Below are 22,542 nucleotides of genomic sequence, written 5' to 3'. Positions count from 1 at the left end.
AGTGTTGCTATTCCCAGCAACTAGCTGATCCATGGCCAATAGTATGGGAGGAGCTGCTAGGTTAAATGAATTGAGACCCTGGTGAGGTAGGGAGGTATAGGTAAACTTGTTGTTACTCATCAGGTGATTGGTGCAATCTTCATCCCATTTCCAGCGCATGGAATAGAGAAAGGACTCCCCTCTCTCGAGGACCATTGATCTGAAAGTAGAATGAATGAATGGTGTTATGGGCCCCACCAGTGAATGAGTGAATGAAATTTGATCATTGAAAAGATCTGTGGTCTGGTCAATAGCAAGGGGATTTGTGGTATTCAGCGCTGGAGCACTGCCACCTCAAACCTTAGAAATTTCCCATGCTGAGGATGAATGGGAATATGAAAATAGGCGTTGAGACGATCGAGAGAAGCCAGGTAATCCCCTTTTTCCATTAGAAGAAGAATCTCCTGAAAAGACAGCGTCCTGAAAGATTGTTTCTTTGATGAACTTGTTCAGCATACTGAGGTCCTTGACCTGCCTTTTTGTTCAATTTTTCATTTTGATGAGGAAGAAGTGAGAATAAAACTCTTGATTTTGATGTCTGAGGGGTACTTCCTCTATGGCTTGCTCGAGAAAAAGTCACTGTATCTCATTTTTTAGGTCCAGAAGGTGGCACAGCGGAACTTTGTGCGGTGGAACATTTGGAGGATGCTGAATGTATTCCAGAGTGTCGTCATGCTGGAAGATGTCTAGAACCCATTTGTCTGAAGAAATGTAGGTCCGTTTCAGAAAGGACGTGTAGAAGACCCATGGCGTGGGACTCTGGTGGCAGGGGCCTGATGAAGTTCATTGCCTCCTATTGGTGTCTTGGGCTTTCCAGCCGGTTGGTAGGGATGTGGAAATCCTATAGCCTGATGCCCAAGACATATTGTTTGGGGTCAAGGGCAGGAAGTTTTCATGTGTATTTTGACCTTGGGACAAGTAGTCCCAACCCCCTGCAACACAAACCCTTTGGCTGCCAGTTTGCAGTACCACATTATGGATCAGAGAAGGGGACTGTCTGCAATTAAGGTAATATTTATGTCCATAAGTTAACACTATTCAAACTTGTATTTATGGTTCATTAATTGAAATCCTTTATTATTAGGGTGAGCACTCTTAAGTAAATGTTGTAAGCTCTGACTGCCCTACTGACAGTGGTTCCAGTATAAAAATGTGTACACACGTTTTCAAAGTTTAGCAATATGAGGCTATGTATGATGCTCCCAGAATGCTCTCTGATTTGTTGCAAATATTTGCAGAAGCTTGAAAGCAAGATTGATGATTCTTTGCTTTCAAAATAAAATGTTCATTATAAAATGAAAGCAGAAAAAAAACCATTTTGCTAAACTACTGTAAAAGTTTAGGTACCATTTCTTTGCAGCATCATTTAGTAAAGTGCTGATGCAAGCTAGAATTTCCCAAAAATATTCACAATGGAAAATCATTGTAACCACTTTCAATAGGATTATGGGAAACAAAAATAAACAAGCACAAGCAAAGCCAGTAGGTCTGAAATTGGCCAGATTTTTAATTTGTCAATGTGTGAATTTTTTGGCATGGTTTTTGTAAAACCTTATTGGTGTGGGAGCTGCCGGGCTCTCACCATTATAACAAACATTGGCAAAAGCAAAAATTGTTTTTGGTCTCAAACCTGAACAAAACTACTTTGTGTGCCGATACGCTCCTTGTGAAAGAGCAGACTGCTGTCACTCACAGTGAAGCCGGCCGATACAGAGAGAGAGAGAGACAGAATTTGAATAAACACAAAAGGTCATTGTCAACGCCAGACCAAATTAAGGGCCCAATTATTCAAGAAATTCTCAAAAGTGTACCCATGGTATATGTCCTTGCATTAATTGCAGTAATACGGCTTTCATGAATTCCCAAGTGGTTCCAAATTGATCAAGGATCCTTCGGTGTGGAGATGGTTAACCCCACTCGCATCACACACCCGAGGGGGTCTGATTGGTGGCAAATGGACCACGTATCTAATTTCATCAAATTATGGATCCGAAAACCCCTTGAGAAAGAAACGAGAACTCTGATGAGGGCAGAGTGGCCCAGGCCCTTCTTAGACAACAAGTCTGGATTGACACCAAATCTAGATCCTCAATTACTGACCTTTCTATTCAAGACAGGTAGAGATCCTAGGAAAGGACTCGAACGTTGTTTCAAACAGTGCCAGGATAGAGTACTGGACACTCTTGGGCCAATAGCTAAGATCATGGACTTGGCAGAAGAGGCATCCCTGAAGGGCACCCTACTAGATGTGGAAGTACTGAGGGGATGGAGTCAACGCACATTATGCCTCCTTGGCAATGCCAACGCAGGTCTAACATCAGAGCGAAGAAGGGCAACACTCATGAGAATAAACCCGAAATTGGGGGACCTTGCCACTAAAGATGTCCAATGTGACCCAAATGGCCTTCTCTTCGGTGAAAACTTTATTAAGATTTTGGAAAAATATGTGTCCACTTTTTCAGTCTTCAGTAAGGCACAATCAAACATGAGACTGGCTGTCAGCCGCGGACAATACAGGTACCCATATTTCCAAGGCCAACGAGGATATGTTAGACATTTCCGTGGACACAACTCCTCCTTCTTCCCACAAAGAGGCAGAAACTTCAGCACCTGTGCTGGGGGCAGAGGCAGATTCCAAGGCTATGGACAGCAAGGTAAGAACGCCTCCTCTTTCTGCTTTTTCCTTTACAAGGGTAGGGGGAAGACTACGCTTATTCAGCCAAAATTGATCATTACCGCTAGAAAGACCATTGGGTATTAGAAACCATAAAGGGGTTCAAGATAGAATTCAACACAACACCCTACCAAGCACGACAACCCAGAGAGTTAACCTTAGATCAAGAGCAATCAGCTCTAGTAGACACAGAGGTGAACCAGATGTTAATAAAAATTGCTATTTGCAGGGTGACAGACTCAGAGCAGGGTTTTCTGAGCATGATCTTTTTAGTGAAGAAAAAAGACAAAGGCTGGCGCCTGGTCATAAATTTAAAAGAACTGAATACCTTGCTAGTTTACAGACATTTCAAAATGGAAGGTATTCACCTCTTAAGAGACATCCTACAAAAAAAGGACTAGCTTGTGAAACTGGATCTAAGACACCTACTTCACAATACCTATGGACAGGGACTCTCAAAAATATTTAAGATTCGCATGGAAAGGAATAACATACCAATTTCATTGCCTTCCCTTTGGCCTCTCCACAGCCCCATGGTTCTTCACCAAAGTTCAAAGGACAGCAGTTGCTTTCTTGAGAAGGAGGGGTGTTAGCTTAGTACTCTATCTAGGCGATATGCTTCTGATGTCACAACATCAGGAAGACTTGTTAAAACATATGAATTGGACTGTAGACCTTTTAGAAGGGTTAGGCTTCATCATCAACACAGAAAAATCAATAATGACACTGACTCAAAATCTGGAATTCTTGGGGTTCCAGGTAAATACCACTACAAGTCAATTGCAACTGCCAGCAAAAAAGCTGTCCAAAATAAAGAAAGAGGTTTCTTATGTTCTGTCCAAAGACTTAGTCAGTCTACGTGAAATAGCGAGAGTAGTTGGGCTTCTATCCTCCTCTACTCGAGCAGTGTCACCAGGCCCGCTACACTACAGAGTCTTACAAAGACTGAAATCTTTAGGTTTAAAAAAGGGCCTATGGTATTCAGATACAATGCCCTTATCGCAGGAGGCCCGAAATGACCTCCTGTGGTGGTGGAATAATCTAGACACAAGCAATTTAATTTGGGCGCAACAAAATGAGAAAGATAGAGACGGAAGGGAAGTGGTCCCGAGAGGAACTTCCACTCCACATAAACTGTCTAAAAATGATGGTGAGCTTGAACGCTCTGATGAGTTTCAAATCCACTCTGAAGAACAGTGTCGTGCTAATCAGGTTAGACAACTTCACCGCAGTATCCTATATCAATTGCTTGGGGGGGGCAAGGTCAAAGATACTTGCGGACCTAGCCAAGAAGATTTGGTACTTCTGTTGGAGCCAACAAAAGAAACGGACTACCTCTTTTCAATCGGATAGGGATGATACTCAATGGAAGCTGGCTGAGATTGAAAACCGGGCACGTAGGAACAATCTGAGAGTGCTTCAGATTCCGGAAAGGAAGGAAGGGCAGGATCCGCGCCGATTTATAGTTGAACTGTTTAAAATAGCATTCCCTGAGTTGACTGAGTGGGACTGGGATAGAGAGATTGAACGTGTCCACCGCTTTCCCTTTACCATTCGCCCACGAGCTGGCCAAGTTAATGATAAACCAAGAATCTTTTTTAACTTCATTTAATAGTTTTTTGGTGCAAGAGGAGGTGTTTCACTTAGCACGACCTGACAAAAAGAGAGCGGGGGTAGATTTTGAGTTCTTTGTACGACCGGATTTTTGCCGGTCTACGGTAGAGCTTCAATGGCAGCTGCGGGAGTTGATTGTACAATTCCAGGCTAAAGGGGCCCAAGCATACTTACTGAACCCCGCAAAGTTAAAAGTGATCAGGAAGGATCATACTCGCTTTTTTACTAGTGAAGGGTCTGCTAAGGAATTTTTGAATTCAATATAGGAAGGTGGTTTTTTTCCCCTTCTCTTTAGCTTATTGGTAGATAGTCACTGTAGGGCTTTCTCCCTTCTCTTTATATATGATATAGGGTTGGTTTTTTAAAGAATTAGATCCGCGAGTAATGCTATCGGGAGCCTGCATCTACAGGACCATTGGTCCTAAAGCCATGTTACAGGGGGGCTGGGGGGTAGGGGGGTGAGATTCTTTGGGGTTCATGGGGCGGGGAGGGTGGGGTCACACTGGTGGGGTAAAATGGGTAAAATGTCCACAGTAACTAATAGAGAGAATATAGAACAATGTATTGTTATGTTATATGTCAAATGGGAATGTATGTCTGCTACTATGGTTCTCATGTTATACACTAGTAGCTACTTTTTTTGTTTTTGGCTGCTACTATGGTTTTTAAGGGGATAAAGATTTGTTCATTAAATGTCTCTGGCCTTAATAATTGGAACAAAAGGAATAGGGTAGCTGCAGAACTGCAAACTATTCAGCCGGATTTGGTTTGTCTCCAAGAGACACATATACCCTGGAGTCAACGGGCAATTCTAGAAATACTCGGTTATTCGTTGGTTCTGTCTTCGCAGCAAGCTTCGATGATTTGTGGGGTGGCGATTTTGGCTGAATCTAAAATACAAGTCACAGGACGAAGCTTGGCAGATAAGTTTGGTAGATGGGCTATAGCCGAATGTAGATTAGGGGATAGTAAATGTACAGTTTCCACCATTTATAGGTCAAATCTAGATGAGCCAACTATTTTGGAGGAGCTAAATATAGAGCTAGCAACTTGGGGGACCCCGCTGTTAATTTGCGGGGATATTAATATTAATCTAACTAATCAGGAGTTGCTGAATGCCACCCGATGGTATAAAGGCCGCAAACCACGGGTATTTAAGGCCCTGTATAATCTGGTAAATGATCATGGTATTGTGGATGTTTGGGGTAAATTACACCGGTTGGACCCAGGTTATACTTTTCACTCTTTTCCCCACAAAAAGATGGTACAACTGGATTATTTTTTTGCACCAAGTGTCTCTTTGGCAGGGGCCTCGATTAAAATGTATCCGAGGATATCCTCGGATCATTCACCAATTGTATTAGAAATTGCTGCTGCTGGTTGTTATGTACCTCCTAAATCATTTTCATTCGATCGGAAACTATGTTTAAATGACGATTTTAGAGATCATATGTCTTGCTGGATTAATGAATTTTTTCAGAATAATAGATACTCCGCTCATAGCGAAATTGTTTGGGACACGTTTAAAGCATGTTTCAAAGAAAGAGAAAATCAGAGATGCAAACATTATATTCTGCTCTGAGAGATGCGGAGGGTAAATTAACTCGGGGTATAACATTGCAAGGCAACAATATATTGGAGCTAGAAGATGCTGTTGCTAGATCCCGGGCAAAAATTCAGGGAATCTGGAATATAGAGAATGCCAGAAAATATTTGGTTTATAAAAAACAAAATCATGAGTATGGTGAAGCAGTAGGTAGGTGCTTAGCATTAAAACTGCGTATGAAAGAATATGTACGTTGTATTAAGGCTTTAAAGGATAAAGCGGGAATAGCTTGTCAGGAACCCGCAGGGATCTTAGCTATTTGTCATCAGTTTTATACAGAGATTTATACGAAACAGGTAGAGAAGGGTATCGATTTTGGTAGGTGTTTGGATGGGGTTATCTCACATTTAGATCCCGCTGATGCGGCGTAGTTAGAATGTCCAATTACGATGGGAGAACTAGAACTCACAGTTAACAGTTTAGCCTCAGGGAAGGCTGTCGGACCTGACAAGCTCCCTGTGGAGATTTATAAGCTTTTTTTTTGATTTATTAAAATATGATATGTTGACTACATTCAGGGCTGCCCAGGATGGACATGCCCCTAAATCTTGGGGAGGAGCCAACATAGTGTTTTTTAGTAAAAAGGGCAAGGACCCAGAATTGGTGGGGTCATACCATCCGATTTCTTTATTAACCTTGACGGTAAAATCTATTCGAAGAGTTTGGATTCCCGTCTTCCTAAGATTATTAATTCATTAATTTCTCAGAATCAGCATGGCTTTATACCATCACGAGTGACTGTCACTCATGTAAATAAGGTGTTGACATTGTTTGATGTTGCCCAGACAGAGAAACGGGATCTTGGGTTAATTCTATTGGATGTGGAGAAGGCATTCGATTGTGTGGAGTGGAGTACCTGTGGGAATTGATGTCTCGAATGGGTTTTGGAAAAATGTTCATGACTGCCCTGCAGGTACTGTACACTTCACCGATCGCTAAGATTGCTTCAATGGGTCTATTATCGGATGCTGTTGTTATCACTAGGGGCACAAGGCAAGGGTGCCCTTGTTCACCATTGCTCTTTGCCTTATATATTAACCCATTTATTGAGCACCTAAGTAATAGTCCGTTTATCAAGCCCTTTGTAGTTCAAAATATCCCATATTCAGTGTTTGCTTATGCTGATGACATCGCGGTGACTTCGGTTGACCCATATTCTGCTCTTCAAGAGATTGAGCAGTTAGCTGCACTTTTTGATGACAGTGTTAAAAGAAGTGACATATCTGGGTATTAAGATAAGGTCATCGATGCTGGAAGTTGTTGATGCTAATTGGACTGCGCTGTTACGTAATATTAAAGAATCATTAGATAGGTGGGCTCGTTTACAACTTACTTTAATAGGTAGATGCAACATCATCAAAATGAATGTTTTACCGAAGGTATTATATGTATTTAGGTCAATAACCTTGGAAGTGACAGGGGCCCAACATCAACATCTACAATCTATGTGTGCTAAATTTCCCTGGGCCCCCGGAAAACCTAGACGTGCTACTAGATTCATGACGTTACCAGTTGAACGTGGTGGTTTAGCCATTCCTGATTTTGCTCTATATTTTTATGTATGTTTTTTGTTAAAGATGCGTGTTCTATTGACAGGGAAGGATATTGTTAACAGGGCAGAGGCCCCTTCGATTTTTCAGATTTTATTAGGGCCGGAGGCACGACAATGTTTGTTTAAACAAATTGATGGAAGCTACTTTAAGCAAACTAGGTTTAAAGTCTTGGAATCTGCTTTTAAAGTATGGAAGAGAATTCGCAAATTATGTTTAGTAGAGAAACTATCTCAATACACCCCCACGGATGCTGTAAAAATTCTTCCCCCAATTGTTTGGGACAGTGTAGCACTTACTTGGAGGAAGAAAGGTATCTCTCAACTAGGGGACTTTTTTGTTTCTGGTGGACCCCTTATGTCCTATGAAGAATTAGCTAGACAATATAATCTGTCAAAATTTCAATTTTTTAAATTTCTTCAAATTAGAGATTTTATAAATCGGAACAATCAGAATTGTTATGCATTTCCCCCATTTGCTCTAATCCAGAGAGTTCTTCTGAAAGTCAGATCAGAACAATGCAGAATAGTACTAATTACTCCATTCTGGAATACCAAAGTTTGGTTTCCGGGAACGATGGACTAGCAATAGACATACCACATTTTAACCCTTGGAACAGTGGCCTTCTTCAAGGACAGGAAGGAGAAGAACATCCTCTCCTCCTAGAAGGCAACATGGACTTTCTTGCTTGGAAGATTTCAGGAAATCTAAGAGATACTCAGGCTTTTCAGGAGAGGCTAAAGGTCTACTGGATGAGTCATGGGCACCAGGAACAAGGAGACGATACACTGTTTGGAAAAAATGGTGTAGTTGGTGCCTGGAACGGTATTTGGATGGATCCCATGGATGCTCCTGTAGTAGATTTAGCTAGTTATCTTGCAGGTTCATTTAACTCAGGCCTATATTATAGAATGATCAACTGCTATAGATCAGGCATATCGATTTAGACCCTCTGATCCATAGGGTAATGAAGGGAATTCGACTTAAACATCCCCCAAGAATTTTAACCTCATTTTCGATCTATTTTCTACATGGCCTGATAACTTCTCTTTCAAAAAAAACAATTGGCAACTAAACTAGCAACCTTTCTCTGTCTTATATCCTTTAGAAGAATCTCAGATGTTAAAGTGTTAGAGATGTCTAATAGATTTTATTCTCCAGACGGAGTGCATTTTGAAATATGGAAAAGGACCAAAACTATGACCGAAAGCATTTTCTATCCTTGTTTTCCAGATTATAAAAAAAATATGTGTAGTGGACTGCATGAAAACTTATGAAAAATAATGTGTACAGGGGGGCGTGGCCAAGTAAGATGGCTGACTGGTAGTGCACCGAGTCAGCTCCGGCCCCACGGACTCCTGTGAGCGGCTAGACGGGGGCTCTGGACTGGCGCACTGCGAGGAAAACACTCGCGGAACACCTGTGGAGGCGAATGGACCGGCGGTGAGGAGGAGGCGGCCCCGGTGCGGCTAGAAAGCGAGCACTGATCCGGGAGCGATGACCGAGCAAAATGGCGGCAGAGGGTCACGATCGCTCGCCGAGCGGCGGTTCACCCGGACTCAGGAGAGTGCCTGGAGGCTGGTCGTGGTGACCGCGCAGCGGAAGTGACCGCCGCGGCTGGAGTGAGGCTGAACCTGAATCTGCCGGCGCCAGAGAGCGGGACAACGCACGGGGACACCTTACCGTGGGACGCGCATGAGGAGGCGGAGATTGCGGCCATCACGGAGCCCATGAGGAGGGACGGAGGGCCAACAGGAGATAAGTGGTCCGCTCTGACGGAGACCGAGGCAGGCTGGAGGGAGCGGGGGCGCGGGGGGCAATCACCGCGCGCCCGGGCGCGAGACGATGCCTGACTCCAAGATGGCGGCCAAGTAAGACACCTGCCGGCATCGGGGAAGCCTCCGCAGCACTGGTTCTCTGGCGCGCTAGATGTGAAGGGTGCTCTGAGATATAGGTGCGGGTCGGCGCTGGTGAGGACTTTCTGAGGCACGGCACGTGGGACCAGCTGAGTGCCTGGAGGCGGCGAGCGGAGACAGGTCGGTCCCTGCTCTGGCTTCCGGGGTCTCGGTGGCTGAGCAGTGGTGGTCGGACGCAACGGGGCCATAGAACTGGTGGAGGCGACGTCGTGAGGCACGGAGGGGACGGTCTGATGGGGAGGTCGTCTCGTGCGCCCCCGACAAAAAAGGTGCCGAAGCCACAGGAAAACCGCGTGGCGAAGTACTTCCAGGCGCTCTCCAGTACTGCAGACGAGGGAGGCCCAGGCGGAGGGGACAGCATGGCCTTGACGAAGGATGACCTGGTGGCTACGCTCCGGGACTTCAAGAGGGATTTATGTGGTGAACTTAAACGGGACCTCCACGCCAGCCTGGACCAACTGCGTGGGGACCTGACGGAGAAGCTTGGTGATCTGCGCAGTGATGTGGACGCCGTGGGGTCGCGAATCCTGGAGGTGGAGGAGAAGGTGCAATCCCTGGATAGTGCAGCTCAGGCTTCCCGGTCGGAGTGCGCGGAGCTTCGCGCTCAGCTGGCGCAATCTGCTCTGAAGCTGGAGGACTTGGAGGATCGTTCCCGGAGGGAGAATATACGGGTGAGAGACTTGGAAGAAGGCGCGGAGGGTCCGGACCTGGAGGCGTTTATTGTAGGCCTCTTTGGAGAGGTGGTGAACAGGCCAGACCTGAAAATAAAAGTGGATCGGGTGCACAGGGTCGGACCACCGGTTCACGGCGAACGCCGGAGACCTAGGGATGTCCTAGCAAAGCTGCACGCCTTCCCAGTCAAGGAGGCCATCCTGGAAGCGGCTAGGAAGAAGAAGGAGGTCTCGTTCCAGGGCCACAGTTGCTCTCTATATCAGGACTTGTCGCAGGCCACCCTTGTTCGGAGGCAGCAGCTCCGCCCGGTGACCAGCAAACTCAGAGAGGACAATGTGCGCTATCGTTGGACCTATCCCTTTGGGCTCAGCTTCGAATGGCAAAATAAACGACACCACGTCACAGACTTGGGAGATGGGCTGCGTATCCTGGGCCTCCCGACGGAACCGGAGGAAGGAGGCGGCCCGGGGCCATCCGGGACAGTGGCAGTCGGCTCTCAGGGGGAGCAGTGGCGCAGGGCGCAACGCCAGCGAGGAGGGCCCCACCGTGAGTAGAGGCCGCGAGCTGGAGGAACGGGATTCTCCGGGATGCAGTTCAGGAACGACCGCGGGGGGTCCTCCGGCCGGGAGGGACCCGGGAGCCCGAGCGGCGAAGCCTGGTGGCTGGTGACGAGTCTGTGACGGCTCAGCGGAGAGATGCGGCAGTCTCCACAGGGACACTGAGGTTACATGGACACTGAGGTTTTTGTTTTTCTCTATGAGCCCTTTGTCTGGCACACATGTTGTTGATGCTCTGCCGGTTGCGGAGCAAGTTGATGAGGTTAGGAGTTCGATGGGGTGGGGTCTTGGTTACTTTCCCTGGAACTACCCCAGGCACAAGGGGTTCCATGGCTGGGTTCTTGTGGTGGGGGGGTGCGGGCGGGGGGGGGGGTTGTGGGGGGGTCGGGGCGGGGGGGGAGGGTGACAGGGGTAGGCTGCAACGAAGACGTGGAGAGGGTCCGGGGAGGGACGGCGAGATATTAGAAGGGGGGCTTGGGGGGCGGAGGCGGACAGGCGCTGAGGTCTGGTATCGGCGGATCCCACACACGGGGTGGAGAGGGGGGTCTACACTCACTTAAGATGGTGACGTGGGCTACATGGAACGTGAAGGGCCTGAACTCGCCCCAGAAGAGACAGCAGGTCTTGAAGTACATTGTGGATCGGCAGGTCAAGGTAGTTGCTCTGCAGGAAACGCACCTTACAAGGGAGGATGTGGGTAGGCTCAAGCATAGGGCATTCCCGCAGATTTTTCACTCAGCGGCCACCACCAAACATAATGGAGTGGCGATATTGTTCCATAGCTCAACACCCTTCCAAGTCGTGGATTCACAGAGAGATAAGGAGGGGAGGTGGCTCATGCTCAAGGGGCGGCTTCAGGGCCATCTATGCACCATTGCGGTCGTGTATGCTCCGAACACGGGTCAGGCGGTGTTCACAGCGCGCATGTTGGGGTCCCTGGGCGGGTTCGCGGAGGGCCCCATCATTCTGATGGGGGACTTTAACTGCCTGTGGGATGGCGTCCTGGACGGCTCCCACGTTGCGGGGGCCAGATCATCAGTGTTTTCCAAGCGAGTCAAGGACCGCTTCGATTCCCTAGGTCTGCAGGATGGGTGGCGGGCTCTCCACGAGACGGCAAAAGACTATACTTTCTATTCCCATGTTCACCGGACTTACACTCGAATAGACTACATCTTCATTAGCCAGGCATTAGTGGGGAAGGCGACAGGGGCGCAGATTCTCCCCATCTCGGTCTCAGACCACGGGATGGTTCTATTGGAACTTCAGTGGGGGGTGCGGGGTCGTGGCAGATGGTACTTTCCGGGGGCCCTCCTGCGAGACCAAGTGCGGAGGGTGGAGCTGACCGAGGCCATAGGGGAGTACTTCCAGGACAACCCGCCTGAAGACACCTCACATCAGAATACGTGGGACGCGTTCAAGGCGGTGATGAGGGGCAAATGCATCCAACTACAGGCGTCGCTGCGGCGACAACAGGCATTGGAACGGGAGGCACTGGAGGAGGAACTTAGGGGGTTGGAGGGCAGACATAAAGATCAACCCACTCGCGACCTGCAACGACGACTCACGGCGGTGAGGGGTAAATTGCGGGCGATTTACAGCGCCAGGGCGGAATATACCTTGCTGAGGCTGCGCCGCGCGGGGTATGAACAGGGGGACAAGGTGGGTTCTCAGTTGGCTCGAAAGCTTCGCATTCAGCGGGCAAAAGCCTATGTGGGAGGCATTCGGGTAGGGCCAGACCGAGTCACTCACGAGGAGGCAGCGAAGACTAGAGCCTTTAGGGATTTCTATGGTGAGCTGTATGGGGGGAGCCCGCTGGCGCACGACGTACAAACGGCATATCTCGATGGGGTGGAGTGCCCCCAGCTATCAGCGCTGGACCGGGAGCAGCTGGACGAACCTATTTCCGAGGAGGAAGTGCGGAATGCCATAAAGCGTCTCAAGCTCCACAAGGCGCCTGGGCCCGACGGCTATACCGCCCACTTTTATAAGCACTTTGTAGACGAGCTCGCCCCGCATCTGACGGCTCTGTTTCGGGCGGTGGCGAAGGAGGCGAGAGTGTCCAAGTCAATGGCAGAGGCGGTGATTATGGTCCTGCCTAAACCGGGCAAGGACCCGCTGGTGTGTGCATCATACCGCCCCATAGCACTTCTGAACCTAGATGCCAAGCTCTACTCCATGATCCTAGCTGGCCGCCTGGATGGCCTGCTGCCTCGATTGATCCACCCGGACCAATCGGGCTTCATTAAAGGGCGCCAGACGCACGATAATATACGGCGTACCATCCACCTTATCGAGAAATCATCCAGATTTAAGATTCCAGCTGTGCTAGTAGGATTGGACGCTGAAAAAGCGTTCGACCGCGTGGACTGGCCCTTCCTCTTCTTGACCTTGCAAAAATTTGGGTTCGGGGACGCTTTCATGGAGATGGTGCGAGCTAACTACAGCCATCCCTCCGCGAGAGTGGTGGTCAACGGGACACCTTCCGAGTCCTTCCATCTGACTAGAGGTACTAGACAGGGGTGCCCGCTGTCCCCTCTGCTTTTCGCCCTCAGCATTGAGCCACTAGCCATTCGGGTGAGGGAGAATGCTTCCATTAAAGGGATTCGATTTGGCGGGGAGGACCACAAAATCTCCCTCTTCGCGGATGATATTCTGCTGACTCTGGGGGAGCCACATGTCTCTCTGCCCGCGGTGCAGGGGGAATTGAGGGACTTTGAGAGAGTGGCAGGGTTCAAGGTCAACATGACCAAATCCTACATACTCAATCTCACACTCTCGAGAGCGGAGGTGGCCTCGCTCAAATCCCAGACGACGCTCTCATGGGCCCAACACTCGCTACAATATCTAGGGGTGCAGCTTACGCCGACGGTTTCGGGACTGTATGGGGCCAACTACACCACAGTTTTGCCGCACTTGCGGCAGGAGTTGCGGCGGTGGACGCCCTTGTACATATCTTGGTTGGGGCGAATCAACGCGGTGAAGATGATGGTGCTGCCCCGGGTCCTTTACTTGTTTCAGGCCTTGCCGATCCCGCTGGAGAAAGCATTTCTTCCGCAGCTGAAGACGTTGATCACTCAGTTTGTGTGGCAAGGAGGGAGGGCCCGGCTCCCTTTCACGGTGCTTCGGAAACAAAGGGCGGACAGAGGGATGGGGCTGCCGGACTTTGAGCTTTACTATCAAGCGGCCCAATTGCGGGTCGTGTTGGAATGGACGGTACGGGAATCGGAGAAGCATTGGCTTCATATGGACCGCGCGATAGCCGGCAGATCCATCTGGGATCTGCTGTGGAAACCGAGGAGAGATAGACCGCCGAATGCATATCTTAGCACGCCTACGCGCACTACGTTGGAGGTTTGGGATAGGGTCACGCGGAGAGAGGGGTGGACGACATTCCCTTCACCATATACCCCGATACACTTTAATCCGGCCTTCGCCCCAGCCAGAGAGGAGGGTCCCTTTGATGGGTGGCGAGAGGGAGGGTGTCTAAAGCTGGCGGACCTATTCGACAAGGGGGCGTTCCGTTCGTTTCAGAACTGTAAGAGTGAATTTGGGGTCCCCAACAGTGAGCAGTTCCATTATTTCCAGCTCAAACACTGGGCCACGGCGTCACCGTTAAGGGAGGCGGGCTGCCGGAGCCTCACGGATATGGAGAAACTGGTTCTGTCGCGGGCGGGCTCTATGAAGGGGGCAATCTCGTCTCTCTATGGGATGCTGCTGACTACACTACACACACCCAGGGCCAGACATATGGAATTCTGGGAGCAACTCCTGGGGAGAGGGATAACTGAAGCTGAGTGGAGGGGCTTGTGGCGGGATATTCCCAGGCATAACTTGTCGGTAGGCTTACGGGAGGCTCACTACAAGACCATCTTTGATTGGTACCTATACCCCACAAAATTGGCTAGGATCTTCCCGGGGACTTCTGGACTCTGCTGGCGGGGATGTGGTCTCCTCGGGGATTTCAAACATATCTGGTGGGACTGCCCTAGTATTCAACCTTTCTGGGCAGAAATTTTAGCGCAGATTAAAGAGATCTTGGGTTTTGAACCCCCCGGGGACCTCGCTCATGTCATCCTGGGTCTTCGGGGAGAGGACTGGGAGGGGGTGTCCAGAGGAGATAAAGCTATTTGGTGGCTCTGCGTGGGGGCAGCTAAGCTCACAGTGGCTGCGGCATGGAAGAAACAGGCTGCTCCCGCTATGTCACTGTGGCATGCCCGCCTGTGGCGCCTGCTCTCGATGGAGCGTCTGGCGGTGTGCTTTAGGGATGATCCCACAGCCTTTGAGGAGTCTTGGGGCTCGCTGTTGGCCTACTTATCTAGGGGCCTCCCGGCAGCCGTCTTCCCGCCCGCGTGGAGGTCGTTGCGTATCTTCCGGACCTGGCACTCCACAGACTGAAACTGTTCCCCCTTTTTTCGGATGCTTTGCAGCAGCCTCTGGGGGGGGGGTGGCAGGAGGGGGGTAGTGGGGGGGGGTGGGGGATGGGACGGGGTATCGGAGGAGTCTGAGGAGGGGTTCCCATGGGCCGCACATGGAGCATCTGAACCACCTATGGGGCATTCTGCAGATACCTATGGCCAGGGGACACCCGGCAGTTACTTGTTATTGTATGACTACACATGTGCAATGATACTGTTGTTATGAAAATCAATAAAAATGATTGCTATAAAAAAAAAAAAAAATAATGTGTACAGTTAGACCAAAGGATGAAAAACAACTATTCATTTCCTTTGTTAAACCATATAAAGCAGTATCTACAGCTACCATTGCTAGATGGGTTAGATTAATAATGTCAGAAGCGGGAATAGATTTGTCAAAATTTAGGGCACACTCTTCCCGTGGGGCTATGGCCAGTAAGGTTTTTAGGGCCGGAGGATCCCTTTCTGATATCTTAAAAGCTGTGGACTGGTCAAATGCATCCACTTTTGCACAGTTTTACCTTAGATCTGTGGAACATGTGAGCAGGACAGCGTTCGAAAGGTTTAAACATGCATAATGGTAGCCTCCGGTCTTGTAATGAAATGCAGATTCTAAAATGATCATGCAGAGAGAATCTTGATTTCATTAAAGACAACGGAGGCTAACATTATCCCACCCACCACACCCTGGTGAAGATTAACTAAATTTCTTTGTTTCAGAAACAGACTTTAACTGAAGTATAAACCTACGTAGTTTTATATTTAGTATATTTATATTTTATATATTTTATAACACTGTATAGTTTAGCATAACTTATAATTTATTTGTTATTACTTATAAGTATTTAGCTCCAAATAAATCGGAATTACCAGTTTTTTCTCTCCATTTCTTTCAGATACTTCTTGTTCGTGAGAATCACTTCAGTATCTATGCATTTAGACTAGAAGTAATTTTAAAGAATTTATGGCTCTCCATCGCAGCTCTAAGAGGATGATGCCCAGTTACCATGACGTTATATATATTGTTCTTTGGAATGCTTTTATTCATGATGTAATGTGTTCTTTAAAGGGCTGCATGTTAGGGCAGGAATAGAAGTATATTGCATAATGTAAGCCTCCGTTGTCTTTAATGTAATCAAGATTCTCTCTGTATGATAATTGGAGAATCGTCATTCCCTATCCTTACACCAAAAGGGCACTTAGGGTGCCTGTTGCTGGGGAATTGTTGCCTGTATGGCAAATTCTTGGCAATGCCTCGAAAAGGTGAAATTGTTGTGGATACTGCTTTGTGGGTTTGGAGAGACCAAGGGAGCACAAAGTAACTCTCCTCTCTATGAAGCACTCAAGGGCAGAGTCGGCCTTCTCACTTAAACATTGAGGTCCATCAAAAGGCCTATCCATTAGTGAGCAGCTGAAATGGACTGACCTGAGGGCGAGGCTAGCAGACGAAAACTATTCTTCCCCAAATGCTTCAATTCTTTTTGACTCTCTTTCAGGGGGTAGTAGGAAAATAACTGGGGTAAATTTTGCTGGGTGAGACCTGCACAACCAGGCTCTCAGGATTATGGTGCTGTGTTAGAAAGGCTGTGTCACCCAGACCAATTCTGTTTATAGACGGTGATCCAGCGCGAGGGACAAAATTTACATATTCTCCTTATGTCACAGATTCTTATTCACAAAGGTTCATTCATACATTCATTGGTGGGGCCCATAACACCAACACACTTCACATCCACACAAACTCAACCAAATCTGTACACAGGAGAAGGGCTGCTGGACATGTGGGTACCTTATTTTCTATCAGGATACATTTTCTTACTACTGTATATGTATATTTTCTATATACAGTTTTCAGAATCCTGACTTAATCATCAAGGCACTCCACTGTGTGGTCGATGGACAAACTAGTTGGACTGGTTAATGGTGAATTAGAACTAGCTAACACACAATAAAAGTCTAGGAAACATTAATCTCTTCAGCGATAAAATTTTAAGAACCACAAACTCTTGTTATTTCAATGTTATTTATCTAAATTATTAATCATTCCCTTTAAACATACATTTATTTACTACAGTTCATAATTTGAAATTCAGATTTATAAATAAGTATCAAACATTTTGAAATTTCATTTAAACATAAATTTAGGAAAAATGCAGTAAATCATTTACCAATGAGCAGACGACGATAGCTTCAGATTGAACAAGTAGTTATCCGCATTCTCAGGTAAACTCCCGTAGACAAGCTGTCTGACCCACACTCAGGGATCAAACCGTCAGGCAGAAATACAGGATACAATGCAACAACTCTGCAAAGTCCATATATCAATCCACAGCATGGATTAACTCCACACCCAGACTGGCCACATAGAAATTAATAAAGATATAGAAAGTTGGAAATTTAAAAAGAACAACCACCCAACAAGAACTCCCTTTTAAGATATAACCCAACAACTATCACGACCGCAACTACAACTGCAACTCTCGAACTCCTCCTGAACCAACCCTCAATTCCGCACCCGTAATGACAGATGAGGGGTTATTACACCCTCTTTTGTGTCTTACTTCATACAAAATATGGCAACTTTAGAGGCAGACCAAATGTTCTGATTGGACAGTTTGGGTTAACAATAGTTCATTGTACTCTTCCCAGTGCAAACTGCTTCTACATTCCCATGCGGGGACTGGCAAATGTATCTTTTCAAGGCAAAAGGGTCCTATTGACAGGTTCATTCTTTGTCACTTCCTTGGTTCCCATACGCTCATCTTCTGGCTTGCGGTCAAGTCCCCAACACATCGACCTTGGCAAGGAACACGATGTCAGGAGCTCATTTTCACCTTGTGATCTCCAGAGCTATCTGGGCACGCGCAGAAATCATCGCGCGCACATGGTGGCATCTGCTTCAGAGAACGTCATCTTGAGTACTGCGGCCTAGTAGGCCCGAATGTTAACTAAGCGAAAATAGACAGCAATCAAAATATAGAAATGAAGGTTCTAATGTTTAAACCCATACTAATCCCACTACATATTAGTATTTTCCTAGCTGCAGCAACATGTAAAGCGATAATACTTACCATACGATAACCTTAAGCCACAATACAATCACAAAGCAATATAAACCATGCAATTTCACTATTTTAACACAATCTAAGGTTAGTTTGCGTACCATTGTTAATTATTTAACTTTGCCATGCAATTAGCAATTTAGTCCCACGTGTATTTATGTTTATCAAGGTGCAAATATTGATTAGTACCACTTTCACTTCAAACATGTTATGTAAATTAATTTTAGAATGATTACATAATTAATTTCATGCAATTTAGAGGAGGTATACAAAATATTGTTTTACCTGCTCCATCAATGGGCAAGAGCCGTGTTTGGCCCAAGAGCTCTTTAGGGTGTTGATCAGAGCTTTGTTGAGTGGCAGTAGGGGTTCAGATGAGGATTTTCCTGATTGTAAAACTTCAGTGAGAACGTTGTGTTTTTTATCTCATTGAAAGAAAATCACAGACCTAAGACTTCGACAGCTCATCTAATGACCATGGCAAATGGAGGACAAGGAGTGGTGCTAAACAGGTCAGTGACCAAATGGAGAAGCTAACTCAAGCTGGACAGCCTAAAACAAAGCCTGCAAACAGAAAGCAATCAACTGTCCTATCTTTTTATGTGTGGAGACTCTGCAGTTGCAAAAAGAAACTACTCGTAAAATACCTTTGGCAATGACAAACACACATAAACTTACACAAAAGTGAAAATTTACCTTCATGAATCAGGCTCATAATATCTAGTTGTAAGCACATCTAGTGATTCGGAAGAAGTTTTCTGGCTCAATATAAAGAACAGGTTTTAGTGTTCACAAACACTTTAATTTACCGATTTAGAGAGTTTGAAAACATTAAACCTCTTTGTAGATCTGGGGCCCTATATGTCCACAATAGTAAATAAACAACATGTGTATCTTGATATTCCTTTAAAAACACATAAATGTTATGGGTTTGAGTAACTAGAATTGACTTAAATTTATTCCAGAAACAAGTTTTTTCTGTTTACATTTCAACAACCATGCCAGGAAGATTGTAGAGTGGTGCTTAGCAGAATCTGTTCTAGGCAGAATTTCCCCTTTAGTGGCTCTAGCGATGAAAGAAGTAACTTATACTTGATATTGACATTTTTGGATATTTGCCCTAATCTTGGTTTGCAATAGGTATTTTCTGTATTTGTTTTCCTCTGTTTTGTACTCACAGTTGCACCGAAGAACACCTCACTGCCTTCCTTAGCACTACCACACCACCGACATCAACAGATGCTAACCCCTCAGCACGTTACATTCACCGATGGATCTCCAACTCAGCCAACACTCTGGCACCCCTCAAGAAGGCACCAGGCAAGTAACACTCTAAGAAAAGCCAGCTGGTTCACTCCTGACCCCCACAAGTCCAGACACACATGCAGACAACTTGAGAAGAGATGGAGGGACAACAAAACGCTGTAAACCCACGCAACCTTGAAAACCACTGGCAACACACACCACCTTCTCCTCCACAAAACAACAAAGAAAAAGGCCCACCAAGACAGAATCAACACCAATGCAAACAACAGCAAAGAACTCTTTGCCATCATCAAGGAGTTTGTCCGGCTCAACAACGAGACCACAGATGTCCCACCCTCCCAAGACCTCTGCAAAAAACTCAGCACCCTCTTCCACCACAAGATCAGGCAAACCTACAACAGCTTCAACACCCAAGACCCTGCCACAATGCCCGTCACCACCGCACGCCACCACGCCGCGCCCCAACAGATTCTGCTCAACTGGACTCCGCTTACCACAGATGTCACACTCAAGACCATGAAGAGCATCCACTCTGGAGTCCCATTGGACCCTTGCCCTTATCACATCTTCCATAGAGCAGCCACCTCCATCGCCCCAGAGCTTCGCTGCACCATCAACAGCTTAATCGAAACCGTCACCATCCCCGACGACTGGGATCACGCCGAAATCAACCCACTGCTGAAGAAGCCATCCGCCAACCCAACAGACCTCAAGAACTTCAGACCCATCTCCCTCCTCCCCTTCCTAGCCAAGGTCATTGAGAAGGCCATCAACATCCAGCTCTCAGAGTTTATCGACGAGAACCATGCTCTGTACATTTGTCAATCCTGCTTCTGAACAAAACACAGCACAGAGACCGCACTCCTTGCCGCCACCAACGACATCCACTCCCTACTCGACCACTGCGAAACCGCTGCCCTCATCCTACTGGACCTCTTGGCTGCCTCTAATACCGTCTCCCACCGTGCCCTAATCATGAGACTCCACGTCACTGGCATCCACAGCAAGGCCCTGGACTAGATCCACTCTTTCCTTACTGGCCGAGCACAGTGAGTCAGACTACCTCCATTCCTCACAGAACCAACAGAGATCAGCTGCAGAGTGCCACAGGGCTCCTCCCTGAGCCCCACACTCTTCAACGTCTACATGTCCCTCCTCGCGGCCATCGTCAGAAACCACAAACTCAACATCATCTCCTATGCCTACACCACCCAGCTGATCCTCTCCCTCACCAACGAATCCACAGCTGCCAGTATCAACTTCCATAGCGGGATGAAGGCCGTGGCCACCTGGATGAAAGATAGCTGTGTCAAGCTCAATTGGACAATTGGACAAGACCGAAGTACTCATCCTGGGAACCATCTCCTCAGCCTGGGATGACTCCTGGTGGCCCCCAACTCTGGGAACCCCTCTGTTAGGTCCAATGACCTTCGTAATCACCCAGCGGGGGTGATGAGAAGCTAGTTCTTCTATTCCCTTTTACATTGCCTCCCAAAGAGTGCTTTATGATCACTGTTTTGCAAGGAAACTCATCGGGGAACAGGGGAATGGGAGAAAACAATAAAGGATGTGATGTACTGTTGTGTGCCGATTTAGATACCGTATATAGGTTTCCCGATTTATGTCCTTATATAGGCACAATTCACATTGCCCATATTTAGGCATAGAAATCCTACCCTTATTTAGGCATTATCCATGCTACCCAAATACAGGCATGGCCACCTACATCTGTTCATCTACGTCACAACGAGTTCTTGGATAACCAGACTCTTAAGCCTATAGGACTTCCCTTTGCTTGGATATTGATTTCTCCAAGAACTCATTTATTATGCATGAACATCTATTCCTTAGGGGTTCATTCATGATGTTCTTCTGCCCGACTTTTACATCAATACTGGCATTCCTAAACACCTTCAAGGTATAAATATACCTTCACTTACCATGGCAAACCACGGTTCGACTGCATACTTGCATGATGCGGCTCGCTACGGCAAGTTCGGAAGAAATTCAAGTCCCCGCCTGATGCACTGACCAGACGCTGTCATCCTCCTCACAGAGAATCCAGCTCCAGTGCTTCTGACTCCCCTTGCGGGGTGTTAGAGATCGAGACTCGGAAAGAGATTCCAACCTCACTCATTCTAAGGTATGGAGCGGACTAGAACCTAGAGGGACTTCTGGCAAATCTTGGCAACTATAGCTAAACTAGACTATAGACAAACAGCACCTACTTCTTTACCTCGTACTACCCTTAGGTTAAGTACACTGGGGTAGAACTAGCTAGAAGCATCAGATTAGTATTAGCATTTTAGCCTGTGTTATTTATGTATGTGTTTTATGAATATCTGTCATAGCTACACACCATGCTATTGCAGTTTTTTTTTATCTTACTGCTAACGCTGTACATATTTTACTTCGCATTCTGTCTTACGATTGTAGCAGTTCATATCTCTTGCATGAGAAATAAACCCTTTTTATTGAAACGCCCATCTGTCTATTTCTGTGGAACTCTGTAGAAACGAAGCATGCACGATTGACTGAGTGAAACTGTTATCTATTGTTTCCAAGATTCTGAGATTGTTCCGATTCTAAGGGAAACAAAGTTGTCATGTTTATGCGGTTGTCAGAAACTAATTCCTTCTTGTTTATTCGAAAAGTTTCTAGTGACCTCTGAGTTAGCTGGCACACACAAGGAATTAATTTTAATGTACTCGATAGAGACATACTGACCTCAGTCCTATTTCAAAGCTATAGTGTATATTATTCCAATGCGCAGAGCCTATCAGGAATATAGGAACTACACTACATGGCGCCCAACGGTTTGGTAAGGCACTAATTTAACGCTAGATACTGAAGTAACTCAGTGGTGCTTTTCTCAGAGACCCCTACTCATAATACTCCATAAGACATCTGGAGTGGGTTGGGAAAATATACGCCATAGCTAAGTAGGAGAAAAAAACCTATGTATTAGCTGTTTGGTTTGTTCAACGTTGAAGGATACGGTGTTCCACAATATTGTGCACCTTATCTTTGTTCCCTTGAAACTTGCTCTGCAATTTTCATTAAACAATGTCCCAAAACGAGGATGATAACACCGGAACTGGTGGAGCTGTACCCGATGAAATCGCAGCAGCTTTTGATTTGACAGGTTTTAATGAAACCGATGAAAATGCG

Source organism: Triturus cristatus, chromosome 1_1 (assembly GCF_964204655.1).
Source record: "Triturus cristatus chromosome 1_1, aTriCri1.1, whole genome shotgun sequence".
Lineage (NCBI taxonomy): Eukaryota > Metazoa > Chordata > Amphibia > Caudata > Salamandridae > Triturus > Triturus cristatus.
Note: the sequence above shows the minus strand (reverse complement) of the source record.